Raw genomic sequence first — 19,617 nt, forward strand, 5'->3', positions numbered from 1 at the left:
CGCACAGGCCAAGCCAATCATGCCATGCACGGGAGCTGAGGGGACATGTAGCAACGGGCAAGACACAGGAATGGACGACGTCCCGCAGGAGTGTCGTTGTAGATGATGGTGAAACAAAGGGACCAAATCTGTAGGGGAAAGAAAATGAAGTGGCTGTGAAGTGGATGTGGGGCAAGGTGAAGGAAATGGGTGGAGAGGGAGGAGATGTGGAATAAGGGAAGGAATGAAGGGGGTTAAAAAAGGGGTTAGTGTGATTAGAAAAGAGGTTGAGAACATGAGAAAGGTAGATGGAATAGGAATAGGAAAATGAAAATGAAAAGGGGAAAAAGAGAGGGTAGGATAGGCAGGGTGATGCAAGAGGGGCAAGATAAGTAGGGATGAGCTTCGTGTTCGAGTCGAACCCATGTTCGACTCGAACATCGGCTGTTCGATCGTTCGCCGAATTGCGAACGTTATGGGCCGTTCGCGCTAAATTCGTGTGGCGCGTCACGGCCCATAATTCACTGCGGCATCGCAGTGCATTGCTGGCTGATGATTGGCCAAGCATGCACTATGACCCGCATGCTTGGCCAATCACAGCGCCGTCAGTAGAGAGAGCTGTAATTGGCCAAAGCCAGGGTGGCTTTGGCCAATTATGGCTCAGGGGATTTAGTACACACCCCACACTATATAAGGCCGCCTGCACGGCGGCCCTGTGTAGTGTGTGTTCCGGTGTGCTGAGAGATAGAGAGAGAGAGAGACAGTGTCATTTGATTTGAGTTAGATAGATTAGGCAGAACAGTCAGTCAGTTAGCTGCACTTACAGTGTATTGTGTATATATATGCATCCCAGGTGTTGCATATATATATATACACTGTATTCAGTTTAGCTAGATCCGTTCCTGTTATCTTCTATCTAGACTATTTACATTTAATGCAGTGCGTCCTGCTCACAGTGTTCAGCTAGATCCGTTCCTGCTATTTACATTTAGTGCAGTGCGTCCTGCTCACAGTGTTCAGCTAGATCCGTTCCTGTTATCTTCTAGACTATTTACATTTAGTGCAGTGCGTCCTGCTCACAGTGTTCAGCTAGATCCGTTCCTGCAATTTACATTTAGTGCAGTGCGTCCTGCTCACAGTGTTCAGCTAGATCCGTTCCTGCTATTTACATTTAGTGCAGTGCGTCCTGCTCACAGTGTTCAGCTAGATCCGTTCCTGCTATTTACATTTAGTGCAGTGCGTCCTGCTCACAGTGTTCAGCTAGATCCGTTCCTGCTATTTACATTTAGTGCAGTGCGTCCTGCTCACAGTGTTCAGCTAGATCCGTTCCTGTTATCTTCTAGACTATTTACATTTAGTGCAGTGCGTCCTGCTCACAGTGTTCAGCTAGATCCGTTCCTGCAATTTACATTTAGTGCAGTGCGTCCTGCTCACAGTGTTCAGCTAGATCCGTTCCTGCTATTTACATTTAGTGCAGTGCGTCCTGCTCACAGTGTTCAGCTAGATCCGTTCCTGCTATTTACATTTAGTGCAGTGCGTCCTGCTCACAGTGTTCAGCTAGATCCGTTCCTGCTATTTACATTTAGTGCAGTGCGTCCTGCTCACAGTGTTCAGCTAGATCCGTTCCTGCTATTTACATTTAGTGCAGTGCGTCCTGCTCACAGTGTTCAGCTAGATCCGTTCCTGTTAAATTCCTACTGACCGGCAGGCTTGTCTGGTTACAGTATATAAAGCTACCTGAAGAAAATTACAGGTGTTCTATTTGATCCTATTAGTACCACGGTCAGGCAGCTAGACTATTTACATTTAGTACAGTGCGTCCTGCTCACGGTGTTCAGCTAGATCCGTTCCTGTTATCTTCCTACTGACAGGCAGGCTTGTCTGGTTACAGTATATAAAGCTACCTGAAGAAAATTACAGGTGTTCTATTTGATCCTATTAGTACCACGGTCAGGCAGCTAGACTATTTACATTTAGTACAGTGCGTCCTGCTCACAGTGTACAGCTAGATCCGTTCCTGTTATCTTCCTACTGACAGGCAGGCTTGTCTGGTTACAGTATATAAAGCTACCTGAAGAAAATTACAGGTGTTCTATTTGATCCTATTAGTACCACGGTCAGGCAGCTAGACTATTTACATTTAGTACAGTGCGTCCTGCTCACAGTGTTCAGCTAGATCCGTTCCTGTTATCTTCCTACTGACAGGCAGGCTTGTCTGGTTACAGTATATAAAGCTACTTGAAGAAAATTACAGGTGTTCTATCCCAGCTTAGTGCAGCTACAGGCCATTAGTATGTCTGGAAGGCCAAGAAGGAGAGGCAGACAGTCACAAGCCAATAAGAGAGGGCAAGCAGGCTCTGTGTCTAGTGCTGGTCGTGGAGACGGTGCATCCTCATCAGCACGTGGCCATGGGACACGCTTGGCCTTTTTTTCGGCAGCTGGCCATGTTGAGCCGCAACATGCGGAAGACTTGGTCGAGTGGATGACCAAGCCGTCCTCATCCTCCTCATCCTCTCTCACCCATGCCCAGGGTGCTTTGTCTGGCAAAGCAGCGGCCTCTTCCCTCAGCTCAATGTCATCAGTGACTCCTTCCCTAGCTCCACCATGTCCTCATGAGGATTCCCTCGAACTGTTTGACCACAGTGTTGGGTACATGCTCCAGGAGGATGCCCAGCGTTTGGAAGGCTCTGATGACGATACTGAGCTCGATGAAGGCAGTAACATGAGCGCGGACAGAGGGGGTGCCCAAGAAGGACAGCAATCTGGCAGTCATGCTCCCCCTGCTGCAGCATACTGCCAGGTTTGCTCCAGTGATGAGGAGGGAGGGGATGATGAGGTCACTGACTCAACGTGGGTGCCTGATAGGAGAGAGGAGGAGGAGGAGGAGGAGGAGGAGGAGGAGGAGGAGGCGGCAGCACATCACCAACGAGGCAGGATGCCCTCCAGGGGCCAGCCTAAGGGCAGCACATTGACTGCATCACACCCCAAAGCTCCACATGTGCAGGGCGCTGCAGTCTCTGCGCGTTATTCAAAAAGTTCTTTGGTGTGGGCCTTTTTTGAGACGAGTGCATCAGATCGCACCGCTGCTATTTGCAACATATGTCTCAAGCGTATCTCGCGTGGCCAAAATATCTCCCGCTTGGGTACCACATGCTTGACCAGACATATGTTGACCTGCCATGCAGTTCGTTGGCAAGCGTATCTAAAAGACCCACACCAAAGAACAAAGAGGATCTCTCCTTGCTCCTCATCAGCTGAGATTTCCAACCCCACTAGACCTTCAGTCCTCTCTGAGACCTGCAGTGAGAGGAATGAAGGTGTAGAATTAGGTGTGTCACAGCCAAGTACTTGTGGGCAATCTGCTTTTGGTACACCGACGTCAGATTGTACCAGGCAAATTTCCCTGCCCCAGCTGCTGCACCGCCGAAAGAAGTTTGCTCCCAGCCATCCACATGCCCAGCGGTTGAATGCTAGCTTGGCAAAATTGCTAGCACTTCAACTGCTGCCTTTTCAGTTGGTAGACTCTGCCCCCTTCCGTGAGTTTGTGGAATGTGCGGTTCCTCAGTGGCAGGTACCCAAACGCCACTTTTTCTCACGGAAGGCGATTCCGGCTCTCTACCGGCATGTGGAAGGCAATGTCCATGCCTCGCTGGACAGGGCGGTCAGCGGTAAGGTGCATATTACCGCTGACTCATGGTCCAGCAGGCATGGACAGGGACGTTACCTAAGTTTCACGGCGCATTGGGTGACTCTGCTGGCAGCTGGGAAGGATGCAGGACAAGGTGCAGTAGTGTTGGAGGTTGTTCCGCCACCACGCCTCCAAAATGCTGATTGTGACACACCTCTCTCCTCCACCCCCTCCTCTTCTTCTTCCTCCATGGCCTCTTCCTCGGAACCAGCGGTGCTCCGTAGGCGTTCAAGGGGCTACGCAAGTACGCAGGCCAAAAGATGCCATGCGGTGCTTGAGCTGGTGTGCTTGGGGGACAGGAGCCACACTGGGGCAGAGGTTCTGTCAGCTCTGCAGGGGCAGGTTCAGAGGTGGTTGACGCCACGCCAACTTAAGGCAGGAATGGTGGTTTGCGACAATGGCACCAACCTCCTCTCTGCCCTCCGACAGGGACAAATGACCCATGTGCCCTGTTTGGCTCACGTCCTTAACTTAGTGGTGCAGCGGTTCTTGGGCAGGTACCCGGGCTTACAAGATGTCCTGAGGCAGGCCAGGAAAGTCTGTGTGCATTTCCGCCGGTCATATAATGCCAGTGCTCGGCTGACGGACCTCCAAAAGGAGTTTAACCTGCCCAAGAACCGCCTGATCTGTGACATGCCCACCAGGTGGAACTCAACGTTGGCCATGCTGCAGCGGCTGCACACGCAGCAGAGGGCCATCAATGAATACCTGTGCGACTATGGCACCAGGACAGGGTCAGGGGAGCTTGGTTTTTTTTCCCCACGCCAGTGGGCCATGATCAGGGATGCATGCACTGTCCTGTCACCATTCGAGGAGGCCACGAGGATGGTGAGCAGTGACAGTGCATGCATCAGTGACACTGTCCCCCTTGTCCACCTGTTGGAGCACACGCTGCGTGGAATAATGGACAGGGCACTTGAGGCAGAACAGAGGCAGGAAGAGGAGGACTTCCTTAGCTCTCAAGGCCCCCTTTATCCAGACAGTGTTCCTGCGTGCCCGCCGATCACACAGGAAGAGGACGAGGAGGAAGAGGAGGAGGAGGAAGATTGTGTCAGTATGGAGGTGGAGCCTGGCACTCAGCATCAGCAGCAGTCTTTAAGGGATCAGTCCCAAGAAACACATGGACTTGTACGTGGCTGGGAGGAGGTGGCTGCGGACCATGTCGTTCTTAGTGACCCAGAGGACTCCGGACCGAATGCCTCAGCAAACCTACGCTGCATGGCCTCCCTGATCCTGCAAAGCCTGCGTAAGGATCCTCGTATTCGTGGTATCAAGGAGAAGGACCAATACTGGCTGGCAACCCTCCTTGATCCACGTTACAAGGGTAAGGTTGCGGACCTTATCTTGCCATCGCAGAGGGAGCAGAGGATGAAACATCTTCGGGAGGCCTTGCAGAAAGGTCTGTGCAACGCGTTCCCAGAGACTGGGAGGTTACAAACTCCTGTTTCTGGACAACGTGTTGCTGAGGCTTCGGTCAGTCAAAGAAGGAGCGGTGGAGAAGGTGGCCGTCTGACCGATGCGTTCAGACAATTTTTTGGTCCGCAGCCCCAAGGTATGATCGGTTCCAGCAACCATCGCCAGCGTCTGTTTTACATGGTGCAGGAATACCTAGGGGCAAGATCAGACTTGGACACCTTTCCCACCGAAAATCCTCTGGGTTACTGGGTCTTGAGGATGGATCACTGGCCAGAGCTTGCACAGTATGCAATTGAGCTACTGGCCTGTCCTGCATCCAGCGTTCTTTCGGAACGCACATTCAGTGCTGCTGGAGGCGTGGTAACCGATCACAGGGTGCGTCTGTCCACTGACTCGGTCGATCGGCTGACCTTCATAAAAATGAATGAGTCTTGGATCACCACCAGCTACCAAGCACCTGATGCTGATGTAACCGAATAATTTTTTTTGAAATCTCAGATCCCTTCAAAGACTGCCTATGCTGATGCTGAGTGACTATCCCTGAGTAATTATCCTCTTCCTCCTCAATCATCACGCTGATAGCTTGTAAGAACATTTTTGGTTCTGGGCGCCACCACCAGTGCCTAAGGCACAATTTTTCAGCCCCTGTTTAACAGGGGCGTGTAATTACAATTTTTGATGTAATACTTTGCAGCAGGGCTCGTTCCTGCATTCCAACTAGAGTGTCTGTGAGGGGTTGCAGTGTTGTGGCACCAGCACCAGTGCCTAGGGCCCAATTTTTCTGCCCCTGTCTAACAGGGGCGTGTAATTACAATTTTTGATGCAATACTTTGCAGCAGGGCTTGTTCCTGCGTTCCAACTAGAGTGTCTGTGAGGGGTTGCAGTGTTGTGGCACCAGCACCAGTGCCTAAGGCCCAATTTTTCTGCCCCTGTCTAACAGGGGCGTGTAATTACAATTTTTGATGCAATACTTTGCAGCAGGGCTCGTTCCTGCGTTCCAACTAGAGTGTCTGTGAGGGGTTGCAGTGTTGTGGCACCAGCACCAGTGCCTAAGGCCCAATTTTTCTGCCCCTGTCTAACAGGGGCGTGTAATTACAATTTTTGAAGCAATACTTTGCAGCAGGGCTCGTTCCTGCGTTCCAACTAGAGTGTCTGTGAGGGGTTGCAGTGTTGTGGCACCAGCACCAGTGCCTAAGGCCTAATTTTTCAGCTCCTGTTCAACAGGGGCATGTAATTACAATTCTTGATCTAATATTTCACAGCAGGGCCCTGTGAGGGCTTACAGTGTTGTGGCCACAGCAACACCTAAGGCCCAAATTTCTGCTGAGTATATAGGGCAGGACCCTACTTTCAAACATCTAACTTACAAACGACTCCTACTTGCAAACGGAAGGAGACAACAGGAAGTGAGATGAAATCTACCCCTAGGAAGGGAAATTCTCTCCTGTAAGAGTTAATATGGGAAAACAATTTCTCCTTTCCACTGATGCTTTCCAATCCTTGTTCCACAAAAAAACCCAAATTTTCAAAAAACATTTTTCATTGGGACAAAAAAGTGAGGTGAAATCTTCTGAAGAGGAGGAAAGACAGCAAAACAAATGTCACAGGGGTGATAACCCTTCCCTATGTTTTCCAAAAAGCTTAGAAAAGATTTTTTGGCTGGAGCTAAACACGTTAAAAATGTTCAAAATTACAAACAGATTCTACTTAACAACAAACCTACAGTCCCTGTCTTGTTTGCACCGCCTGTATACTGCTGTTCAGAGTATATAGGGCCTGGTGGCCCCACACCTTTCCTTATTTTAATTTGGGTGCGGGGTTCCCCTTAATATCCATACAAGACCCAAAGGGCCTGGTAATGGACTGGGGGGTACCCATGCCGTTTGTCTCACTGATTTTCATCCATATTGCCATGACCCGACATGACATTAAACCCGCAAGCAGTTTTAAATGAGATTTTTTCCTTTAAAAATGACATTTGGTGCAGGGACTGTTCTAAACATGGGAAACACGCGTCACTTTACAGGCATACTATAGACACCCCCCAGGTACGATATTTAAAGGAATATTTCACTTTTTTTTTTTTTACTTTAAGCATCATTAAAATCACTGCTCCCGAAAAAACGGCCGTTTTTAAAAGTTTTTTTTGCATTGATACATGTCCCCTGGGGTAGGACCCGGGTCCCCAAACCCTTTTTAGGACAATACCATGCAAATTAGCCTTTAAAATGAGCACTTTTGATTTCGAACGTTCGAGTCCCATAGACGTCAATGGGGTTCTAACGTTCGTGCAAACTTTCGGTCCGTTCGCGGGTTCTGGTGCGAACCGAACCGGGGGGTGTTCGGCTCATCCCTAAAGATAAGGAACAGAATAGAGAAGGAAGAGCAAGAGAGAAAGAGAAAGGGCAGGAGTGAGAAGGAGGAAAGGGAAAAATGCAAGGATAAGAAAGTGATGAAGGGAAAGTGGAACTCGGTTTGAAAGTCAAGAATGATAAAGGAGAAAGTGTGTACCTGATAAACAAAGTGTCCAGCCAAAAATGCATTGATGCATAGGTGATAGGTAGAAAGGTGGAAACAAGTGTGTACCAAACGAGGTGCGGAATCCAAGCGGGAATGGGGTCCATAGCCGTCAAGCCCCCGCAGTCATGCCCCCAACGTCAGACGCTGGCCCACAGATGGGGAGAGAAGGGGAGGACGCCGACAGCCCAGGAACCAAGCCAGTGATGGCTCCACCGGCGGCGGCGGCAGCCAAACCACCCCCCAATGGGCCAGGAGATAATGATCACTCGGACGGCACGCCACGCTATAAGGCGCCAGCGTGTCCGGCCGGGATGTGTGACGTCGACGCGCAGTGAGCACAACCCCGCCCACCCTCCGTCACAACAGGGTGGAGGGGGGGTCCGCAGTGCGCGTCGCAGCTCCCGAACAAGACCGAGAGGCAGGCCCGGCAGACCAGCAGACGCACGCACCACTGCGTGCATGTAAGAAGAAACGAGATAAAAAGTAAATACAAAAAAAATTTTTAGAAATAAAGCTAGAATTGGAGATCAAAAAAGAAAAATGAGAAAGGACTATAACTAAGATTATCAAAACAAATAAAAATTAGTATTGGATTGAAAAGTGATATTAATGATTATAGAAGCAATTAAACCTCTGGCAGGTAGAGGTGGGAGTCAAAATAATATTTTAATGTAAATTTTTGGTTAACGCCGCCGTGTGCCTATCATCCCTAATTAGTTAATATTAATTGGGAAAAAAAAGGTAGAGGGAATTAGTGGGACTTTATATGAGGTATAGGGGTGCCGTTCAGGTCCCCCCCTCCATCCCGGTTGAATAAAGAATAATAAGAAAATAAAAAAGGATAGCGGGACTTTATATATAGACACTCGGGAGCGGGAATAAAATTAATAATTTTTAATGGAATCAAATGATTATAGAGTTTCTGTATTCGAATAATTCAATGCATGATGCTATATATAAAATCATTCGTACAACTATTACAATTCATTGAAACCAGAAAAGATATACATACATACATGTTCCAACAAGGAATCAATACATAATACATAATGTAAAAACATTTAAAGCATGGTTACATGATTAATTGGAAAGGTTGGAGACCAAAAAGAAAAGGGAGGGTTGCAGATCATAGGGGGCAAAAAACAAATTATTATGGAACGGCCTGGTAGAATGCATCAATATGTACACTAGGTTGTTATTGGCTCTACGCGTTTCAAGGTATTTGACCTATCATCAGGAGCAAGGAACCATAGTGATAATCTAAAAATTAAAGGAAAAAATGTTTAATTGAAAGTATAAAGGGAAAAAAAAGAGAAAAAAAAAATAAGAAAAACTCAGAACAGGCAGGAAGGGTCCTCCCTGATGGACCCGAACCGCCTGTGCACTTACATGTATGGTCCACACAGTGGCGGTGCGGCCATGAAACGCACAGGCCAAGCCAATCATGCCATGCACGGGAGCTGAGGGGACATGTAGCAACGGGCAAGACACAGGAATGGACGACGTCCCGCAGGAGTGTCGTTGTAGATGATGGTGAAACAAAGGGACCAAATCTGTAGGGGAAAGAAAATGAAGTGGCTGTGAAGTGGATGTGGGGCAAGGTGAAGGAAATGGGTGGAGAGGGAGGAGATGTGGAATAAGGGAAGGAATGAAGGGGGTTAAAAAAGGGGTTAGTGTGATTAGAAAAGAGGTTGAGAACATGAGAAAGGTAGATGGAATAGGAATAGGAAAATGAAAATGAAAAGGGGAAAAAGAGAGGGTAGGATAGGCAGGGTGATGCAAGAGGGGCAAGATAAGGAACAGAATAGAGAAGGAAGAGCAAGAGAGAAAGAGAAAGGGCAGGAGTGAGAAGGAGGAAAGGGAAAAATGCAAGGATAAGAAAGTGATGAAGGGAAAGTGGAACTCGGTTTGAAAGTCAAGAATGATAAAGGAGAAAGTGTGTACCTGATAAACAAAGTGTCCAGCCAAAAATGCATTGATGCATAGGTGATAGGTAGAAAGGTGGAAACAAGTGTGTACCAAACGAGGTGCGGAATCCAAGCGGGAATGGGGTCCATAGCCGTCAAGCCCCCGCAGTCATGCCCCCAACGTCAGACGCTGGCCCACAGATGGGGAGAGAAGGGGAGGACGCCGACAGCCCAGGAACCAAGCCAGTGATGGCTCCACCGGCGGCGGCGGCGGCAGCCAAACCACCCCCCAATGGGCCAGGAGATAATGATCACTCGGACGGCACGCCGCGCTATAAGGCGCCAGCGTGTCCGGCCGGGATGTGTGACGTCGACGCGCAGTGAGCACAACCCCGCCCACCCTCCGTCACAACAGGGTGGAGGGGGGGTCCGCAGTGCGCGTCGCAGCTCCCGAACAAGACCGAGAGGCAGGCCCGGCAGACCAGCAGACGCACGCACCACTGCGTGCATGTAAGAAGAAACGAGATAAAAAGTAAATACAAAAAAAATTTTTAGAAATAAAGCTAGAATTGGAGATCAAAAAAGAAAAATGAGAAAGGACAATAACTAAGATTATCAAAACAAATAAAAATTAGTATTGGATTGAAAAGTGATATTAATGATTATAGAAGCAATTAAACCTCTGGCAGGTAGAGGTGGGAGTCAAAATAATATTTTAATGTAAATTTTTGGTTAACGCCGCCGTGTGCCTATCATCCCTAATTAGTTAATATTAATTGGGAAAAAAAAGGTAGAGGGAATTAGTGGGACTTTATATGAGGTATAGGGGTGCTGTTCAGGTCCCCCCCTCCATCCCGGTTGAATAAAGAATAATAAGAAAATAAAAAAGGATAGCGGGACTTTATATATAGACACTCGGGAGCGGGAATAAAATTAATAATTTTTAATGGAATCAAATGATTATAGAGTTTCTGTATTCGAATAATTCAATGCATGATGCTATATATAAAATCATTCGTACAACTATTACAATTCATTGAAACCAGAAAAGATATACATACATACATGTTCCAACAAGGAATCAATACATAATACATAATGTAAAAACATTTAAAGCATGGTTACATGATTAATTGGAAAGGTTGGAGACCAAAAAGAAAAGGGAGGGTTGCAGATCATAGGGGGCAAAAAACAAATTATTATGGAACGGCCTGGTAGAATGCATCAATATGTACACTAGGTTGTTATTGGCTCTACGCGTTTCAAGGTATTTGACCTATCATCAGGAGCAAGGAACCATAGTGATAATCTAAAAATTAAAGGAAAAAATGTTTAATTGAAAGTATAAAGGGAAAAAAAAGAGAAAAAAAAAAAAAAAAAAAAAGAAAAACTCAGAACAGGCAGGAAGGGTCCTCCCTGATGGACCCGAACCGCCTGTGCACTTACATGTATGGTCCACACAGTGGCGGTGCGGCCATGAAACGCACAGGCCAAGCCAATCATGCCATGCACGGGAGCTGAGGGGACATGTAGCAACGGGCAAGACACAGGAATGGATGACGTCCCGCAGGAGTGTCGTTGTAGATGATGGTGAAACAAAGGGACCAAATCTGTAGGGGAAAGAAAATGAAGTGGCTGTGAAGTGGATGTGGGGCAAGGTGAAGGAAATGGGTGGAGAGGGAGGAGATGTGGAATAAGGGAAGGAATGAAGGGGGTTAAAAAAGGGGTTAGTGTGATTAGAAAAGAGGTTGAGAACATGAGAAAGGTAGATGGAATAGGAATAGGAAAATGAAAATGAAAAGGGGAAAAAGAGAGGGTAGGATAGGCAGGGTGATGCAAGAGGGGCAAGATAAGGAACAGAATAGAGAAGGAAGAGCAAGAGAGAAAGAGAAAGGGCAGGAGTGAGAAGGAGGAAAGGGAAAAATGCAAGGATAAGAAAGTGATGAAGGGAAAGTGGAACTCGGTTTGAAAGTCAAGAATGATAAAGGAGAAAGTGTGTACCTGATAAACAAAGTGTCCAGCCAAAAATGCATTGATGCATAGGTGATAGGTAGAAAGGTGGAAACAAGTGTGTACCAAACGAGGTGCGGAATCCAAGCGGGAATGGGGTCCATAGCCGTCAAGCCCCCGCAGTCATGCCCCCAACGTCAGACGCTGGCCCACAGATGGGGAGAGAAGGGGAGGACGCCGACAGCCCAGGAACCAAGCCAGTGATGGCTCCACCGGCGGCGGCGGCGGCAGCCAAACCACCCCCCAATGGGTCAGGAGATAATGATCACTCGGACGGCACGCCGCGCTATAAGGCGCCAGCGTGTCCGGCCGGGATGTGTGACGTCGACGCGCAGTGAGCACAACCCCGCCCACCCTCCGTCACAACAGGGTGGAGGGGGGGTCCGCAGTGCGCGTCGCAGCTCCCGAACAAGACCGAGAGGCAGGCCCGGCAGACCAGCAGACGCACGCACCACTGCGTGCATGTAAGAAGAAACGAGATAAAAAGTAAATACAAAAAAAATTTTTAGAAATAAAGCTAGAATTGGAGATCAAAAAAGAAAAATGAGAAAGGACAATAACTAAGATTATCAAAACAAATAAAAATTAGTATTGGATTGAAAAGTGATATTAATGATTATAGAAGCAATTAAACCTCTGGCAGGTAGAGGTGGGAGTCAAAATAATATTTTAATGTAAATTTTTGGTTAACGCCGCCGTGTGCCTATCATCCCTAATTAGTTAATATTAATTGGGAAAAAAAAGGTAGAGGGAATTAGTGGGACTTTATATGAGGTATAGGGGTGCCGTTCAGGTCCCCCCCTCCATCCCGGTTGAATAAAGAATAATAAGAAAATAAAAAAGGATAGCGGGACTTTATATATAGACACTCGGGAGCGGGAATAAAATTAATAATTTTTAATGGAATCAAATGATTATAGAGTTTCTGTATTCGAATAATTCAATGCATGATGCTATATATAAAATCATTCGTACAACTATTACAATTCATTGAAACCAGAAAAGATATACATACATACATGTTCCAACAAGGAATCAATACATAATACATAATGTAAAAACATTTAAAGCATGGTTACATGATTAATTGGAAAGGTTGGAGACCAAAAAGAAAAGGGAGGGTTGCAGATCATAGGGGGCAAAAAACAAATTATTATGGAACGGCCTGGTAGAATGCATCAATATGTACACTAGGTTGTTATTGGCTCTACGCATTTCAAGGTATTTGACCTATCATCAGGAGCAAGGAACCATAGTGATAATCTAAAAATTAAAGGAAAAAATGTTTAATTGAAAGTATAAAGGGAAAAAAAAGAGAAAAAAAAAAAAAAAAATAAGAAAAACTCAGAACAGGCAGGAAGGGTCCTCCCTGATGGACCCGAACCGCCTGTGCACTTACATGTATGGTCCACACAGTGGCGGTGCGGCCATGAAACGCACAGGCCAAGCCAATCATGCCATGCACGGGAGCTGAGGGGACATGTAGCAACGGGCAAGACACAGGAATGGACGACGTCCCGCAGGAGTGTCGTTGTAGATGATGGTGAAACAAAGGGACCAAATCTGTAGGGGAAAGAAAATGAAGTGGCTGTGAAGTGGATGTGGGGCAAGGTGAAGGAAATGGGTGGAGAGGGAGGAGATGTGGAATAAGGGAAGGAATGAAGGGGGTTAAAAAAGGGGTTAGTGTGATTAGAAAAGAGGTTGAGAACATGAGAAAGGTAGATGGAATAGGAATAGGAAAATGAAAATGAAAAGGGGAAAAAGAGAGGGTAGGATAGGCAGGGTGATGCAAGAGGGGCAAGATAAGGAACAGAATAGAGAAGGAAGAGCAAGAGAGAAAGAGAAAGGGCAGGAGTGAGAAGGAGGAAAGGGAAAAATGCAAGGATAAGAAAGTGATGAAGGGAAAGTGGAACTCGGTTTGAAAGTCAAGAATGATAAAGGAGAAAGTGTGTACCTGATAAACAAAGTGTCCAGCCAAAAATGCATTGATGCATAGGTGATAGGTAGAAAGGTGGAAACAAGTGTGTACCAAACGAGGTGCGGAATCCAAGCGGGAATGGGGTCCATAGCCGTCAAGCCCCCGCAGTCATGCCCCCAACGTCAGACGCTGGCCCACAGATGGGGAGAGAAGGGGAGGACGCCGACAGCCCAGGAACCAAGCCAGTGATGGCTCCACCGGCGGCGGCGGCGGCAGCCAAACCACCCCCCAATGGGCCAGGAGATAATGATCACTCGGACGGCACGCCGCGCTATAAGGCGCCAGCGTGTCCGGCCGGGATGTGTGACGTCGACGCGCAGTGAGCACAACCCCGCCCACCCTCCGTCACAACAGGGTGGAGGGGGGGTCCGCAGTGCGCGTCGCAGCTCCCGAACAAGACCGAGAGGCAGGCCCGGCAGACCAGCAGACGCACGCACCACTGCGTGCATGTAAGAAGAAACGAGATAAAAAGTAAATACAAAAAAAATTTTTAGAAATAAAGCTAGAATTGGAGATCAAAAAAGAAAAATGAGAAAGGACAATAACTAAGATTATCAAAACAAATAAAAATTAGTATTGGATTGAAAAGTGATATTAATGATTATAGAAGCAATTAAACCTCTGGCAGGTAGAGGTGGGAGTCAAAATAATATTTTAATGTAAATTTTTGGTTAACGCCGCCGTGTGCCTATCATCCCTAATTAGTTAATATTAATTGGGAAAAAAAAGGTAGAGGGAATTAGTGGGACTTTATATGAGGTATAGGGGTGCCGTTCAGGTCCCCCCCTCCATCCCGGTTGAATAAAGAATAATAAGAAAATAAAAAAGGATAGCGGGACTTTATATATAGACACTCGGGAGCGGGAATAAAATTAATAATTTTTAATGGAATCAAATGATTATAGAGTTTCTGTATTCGAATAATTCAATGCATGATGCTATATATAAAATCATTCGTACAACTATTACAATTCATTGAAACCAGAAAAGATATACATACATACATGTTCCAACAAGGAATCAATACATAATACATAATGTAAAAACATTTAAAGCATGGTTACATGATTAATTGGAAAGGTTGGAGACCAAAAAGAAAAGGGAGGGTTGCAGATCATAGGGGGCAAAAAACAAATTATTATGGAACGGCCTGGTAGAATGCATCAATATGTACACTAGGTTGTTATTGGCTCTACGCGTTTCAAGGTATTTGACCTATCATCAGGAGCAAGGAACCATAGTGATAATCTAAAAATTAAAGGAAAAAATGTTTAATTGAAAGTATAAAGGGAAAAAAAAGAGAAAAAAAAAAAAAAAAATAAGAAAAACTCAGAACAGGCAGGAAGGGTCCTCCCTGATGGACCCGAACCGCCTGTGCACTTACATGTATGGTCCACACAGTGGCGGTGCGGCCATGAAACGCACAGGCCAAGCCAATCATGCCATGCACAGGAGCTGAGGGGACATGTAGCAACGGGCAAGACACAGGAATGGACGACGTCCCGCAGGAGTGTCGTTGTAGATGATGGTGAAACAAAGGGACCAAATCTGTAGGGGAAAGAAAATGAAGTGGCTGTGAAGTGGATGTGGGGCAAGGTGAAGGAAATGGGTGGAGAGGGAGGAGATGTGGAATAAGGGAAGGAATGAAGGGGGTTAAAAAAGGGGTTAGTGTGATTAGAAAAGAGGTTGAGAACATGAGAAAGGTAGATGGAATAGGAATAGGAAAATGAAAATGAAAAGGGGAAAAAGAGAGGGTAGGATAGGCAGGGTGATGCAAGAGGGGCAAGATAAGGAACAGAATAGAGAAGGAAGAGCAAGAGAGAAAGAGAAAGGGCAGGAGTGAGAAGGAGGAAAGGGAAAAATGCAAGGATAAGAAAGTGATGAAGGGAAAGTGGAACTCGGTTTGAAAGTCAAGAATGATAAAGGAGAAAGTGTGTACCTGATAAACAAAGTGTCCAGTCAAAAATGCATTGATGCATAGGTGATAGGTAGAAAGGTGGAAACAAGTGTGTACCAAACGAGGTGCGGAATCCAAGCGGGAATGGGGTCCATTAAAAATTATTAATTTTATTCCCGCTCCCGAGTGTCTATATATAAAGTCCCGCTATCCTTTTTTATTTTCTTATTATTCTTTATTTTAAACGTGTTATGCAGAATAATAAAACTAAAACCATTTTGAACATATCATGTGCTTTTTTATCATTGTGTTTTTTTTATCAAAACACAATGAAATAACCAAAAATAGCAAACATAACACAAGTTTTTTTCATATGGCATCTTAGAACATATTTGTACAATTATTGAAATTTGCACTGCATCATTTACATATATTGATATTGCCATGGAACATCTCCTGGTGGAGATAGAAAGTAGTCGGCAAATTGTTCCCGCATGGCAATGTAGGATCACCTTGCACTTACTCTGCTGTACTGTACGGAGGGCAAGTGGAACTCTTCCTCAACGTGGATGCCCTCCTTTTCCCAGACAATATTATGCAGAATGCAACAGGCCTGAATTACTAACTCAGCATTATCAGACTGAGTTGCAAAGGTGTTTGGAAAATACTGGACGATATGCCAAATGTACATTCAATGAGGCGTTTTGCGTGGTTCAGCCGATAGTTAAAGATCCTCTTCTGGCATAAGGCCTGAGCAGATATTGAGAAAGTGCGAAGGCCTCATCTGCAACAAGCACGAAAGGCAGGTCTGGTCCTTCAGTTCCAGGCAGAGGCTGATCAGATGGCATGTTGAATCACCCTTCTCGCAGTCTTCGATCCATTACAGACTCACAGAAAACTCTGGAATCAGAACTGCTGCCATATGCCCCAATGTCCACAGCGATAAATTTATAATTGCTATCACAGATAGCCATGAGGACCAATGAAAATTGTTTCTTGTAGTTATGAAATCTGGACCCGGAACGTGGAGGCTTTTGGATACGGATATGCTTTCCATTAGAAGCTCTGATACAATTTGGAAAGTTTGCTCGATTCCAAAATCCATCTGCTATTCTTCGCCACATGTTTCCATCTGGTAATGGCATCACTGCTGGACACAGTTCTTCCCTAATGGCTAAGCAAGTATCATGCACATCTCCGAAAAAGTTGAAATACCCAGTTAAAAATTAATGGTTTAAAGAGGTATAGGACTGGAGAGTTGCAAGAAACCTTTAAAAATTGACCATCTTTTTAGCTTGTTAAGTAAAACAACATTCTACTGGCACATAAATGGATATGATATTTATTATCTATACATACTGTTTATACACACACACACACACAGTAGACCAGGGGTAGGCAACCTCGGCACCCCAGATGTTTTGAAACTACAAATCCCATCATGCCTCTAACTCTAGGAGTCATGCCTGTGATTGACAGGGTCTTGCAATGTTTCATGGGACTTGTAGTTTAACCAAAGCTGGAGGGCCGAGGTTGCCAACCCCTGCAGTAGACCAACAAAAAACGACACTTGATAAATGAATGACTTCTTACCTCAAGGTCACTAAGAGACGTTCATCTGCATGTACACATCTTCTCATGTTGGTATGTCTCCGCTGCAGCCTTGGGTGCAGCTGGTTCAGTAAGTGGCTACAGTCATCCTGGTGAAGTTGAAAAATTTAGTGGGATACTGTCGGAGATGAGCGTAGTGCAGAGCCACAAAACCTTCAGAAGGTCGCTTCAGTAGCATGGGGTGGGTCCAAAATCGGTGTCTCCTAGCCACACACTCCTTTTTCTTTCTCTCCATTCTCCTCATATAGGCAAATACGACAAACAATGTCACGCTGTCCCAAAAATTGGTGGAATCCATCGCACAATGCAGATAGCACACACAAGGACAAGTACAAAGGAAGGACGCAGCAAGGACAAGTCACTCACTGAAAACTGTACTGCAGCATGGGAGGAGCAATGCTTTCTGGGTAATGTCATCAAAGCCACAGAAACTGCTGTAAACGGATCGAAATGGATGCAAAAACGGAAGTAAACGGGTAAATTAACGGATGTAAATGGGTGTTAACTGAACGGAAGACGAATGAAAACGGAGATTAACGGAACAGAAGACGGATGAAGACGGATGAAGCAACGGATGAGAACTGATACCTTTTTAACGTGGCTAAACTGACAGTGCCCATGTGAATGAGGCCTAAGGAGGTCAGTTTTGTCATTGTTTCACCTGCAGTGTGTGACAAGGCATTGTCATGCAACAGGATGACACATTTGGAGAGCTTTCCTCAACATTTTTCCTTGATATTTTGCCTCAACTTCATAAATAAAGCACAGTAATATGTTGCATTGATGGTTAAACCCTTTTGGAGGTAGTCCACCAGCACCTTCTTATGCCAAAAAACTGTTGCCATTTGCTACTGCACTGACCTTTGCACGTGAAACTTCTTTGGCTTGGGGGAACCACTGTTCCTCCATTCCTTAGACTGTTCTTTTGTCTCAGAATCATAAGAGTAGATCCATGTCTCATCACCAGTTACCAGTTTGTCCAGGAAATCTGACTCATTTCTTGCAAAATGTTCCAAAACAGCCACCAATGAGTCCACACGTTTCCTCTTTTGTTTGGTTGTCAAAAGTTTTGGGATCCACTTTGCTGCAAGCTTTCTCATTTCCAAGTCATTGTGGATAATGGAACCAACTCTCTAACGTGATATTCCCAGATATGTAGCAATACTTTTTGCGGATATTCGGCAGTCCTCCATGACCATATCATGGATGGCTTTCACATTTGCAGGCACAGAGGCAGAAACCGCTGGGTTTCTCACTTTCAACACCAAAATGGGCAGTTTTAAAATTGACAACCCAACATTTAACTGTTGCGTATGAAGGGCCACTGTCACCCAAAGTTTGCGACATTTCATCATGGATCTGCTTTGTATCTTTCCCTTGGAGAAACAGGAACTTGATTATAGTCCTATGCTCTTCCACATTGAATTTTTCTGGAGGTGCTGCCATGTTCACTTTGGACCTGAAAAATAAATATAAGTTAAAATCATAGGTAGTTGATTTTGGACCTGAAAAAGAAAGATAAGTTGAAATCATAGGTAGTTGATTTTTGCACCAATAAATATAGACAAATTGTCCAGTAAGCTCTGCAATTTACAGCTTCCTAGCTAAATTTTTTCTGAGTAAGGCTCAATACTTATCAGCACCCCCCTTGTAGACTATGGACTTCACAACTAAAAGTGAGCATTACTCATGTTTACTTATATTTACACACATTGTCATCCTCCACTGCATACCTATGTCTTGGCGCTGTGGCTTAGTTGGTTAAAGCGCCTGTCTAGTAAACAGGAGATCCTGAGTTCGAATCTCAGCAGTGCCTTGCTTTTCTAGAGATATAAAGTGGAGTTCTGCCCCCCAAAAAATAATAAAAAGTCAGCAGCTACAAATACTGCAGCTGCTGACTTTTAATAATTGGACACCTGTCCCACGGTCCAGTGATGTGGGGAAACAAAGCCCCACTCATCTCCCCCTCCTCTCTGTGGCGCCGGCATTGTCACTGTGGGCACCTGGCGCATGCGCAGGCTGTGACTGGCCGGGCAATCATCTGGGACCCGTGACATGCTCCAGATGATTGCCGAGAGGGAGGGGGAGAGGTAAACTTACTTCCGGCGCTGCGGTGCCCCGGGAGGAAGTGGGAGCTGGAACCCCCCCTCAGAAAATGACATGCCAAATGTGGCATGTCAGGGGATCACCAACCCTTAAAGCGGAAGTTCCATTTTTGGATGGAACTCCGCTTTAAGAGAGCAATGTTTCACAAAAAGGAAAATACCAACCTATTCCCATTCTCAAGTTGTCTGGTAGGAACAGAAATAGGCATTTAACAATATAAAAAAATCAGATTGGTGTGAAGGAAAGTTCTTCCTTTCCATGTGTCCTGCATATTACATGATGTGAGACATAACCTTTCCATGTGTCTTGCATATTACATGATGTGAGACACAGAAGAAAGAGCAAAGTTTTCCTTTCACTCTCCAGTAGCACCCAATCAAATAGTAGCTTATTAATATTCTTCAGGATTTATATAGCACCAACAGCTTATGAAGTGCTTTACAAAATAAAGGGAGACGGTATGATTACAATACAATTCAATACAGAAGGAATAGGAGGGCCTTGC

At 45.7% G+C, this 19,617-nt stretch overlaps 1 non-coding gene across 1 annotated transcript; it reads left to right on the top strand.

The window, feature by feature from the left end:
• The first annotated feature begins 18,748 nt into the window (after positions 1–18,748).
• Positions 18,749–18,822, top strand: TRNAT-AGU (transfer RNA threonine (anticodon AGU)). The gene has a single exon. It is a non-coding gene; the product is annotated as a tRNA-Thr (tRNA).
• The last annotated feature ends 795 nt before the right edge of the window (positions 18,823–19,617 follow it).

The sequence above is a fragment of the Aquarana catesbeiana genome, linkage group LG03 (genome assembly GCF_042186555.1).
Source record: "Aquarana catesbeiana isolate 2022-GZ linkage group LG03, ASM4218655v1, whole genome shotgun sequence".
Taxonomy (NCBI): Eukaryota; Metazoa; Chordata; class Amphibia; order Anura; family Ranidae; genus Aquarana; species Aquarana catesbeiana.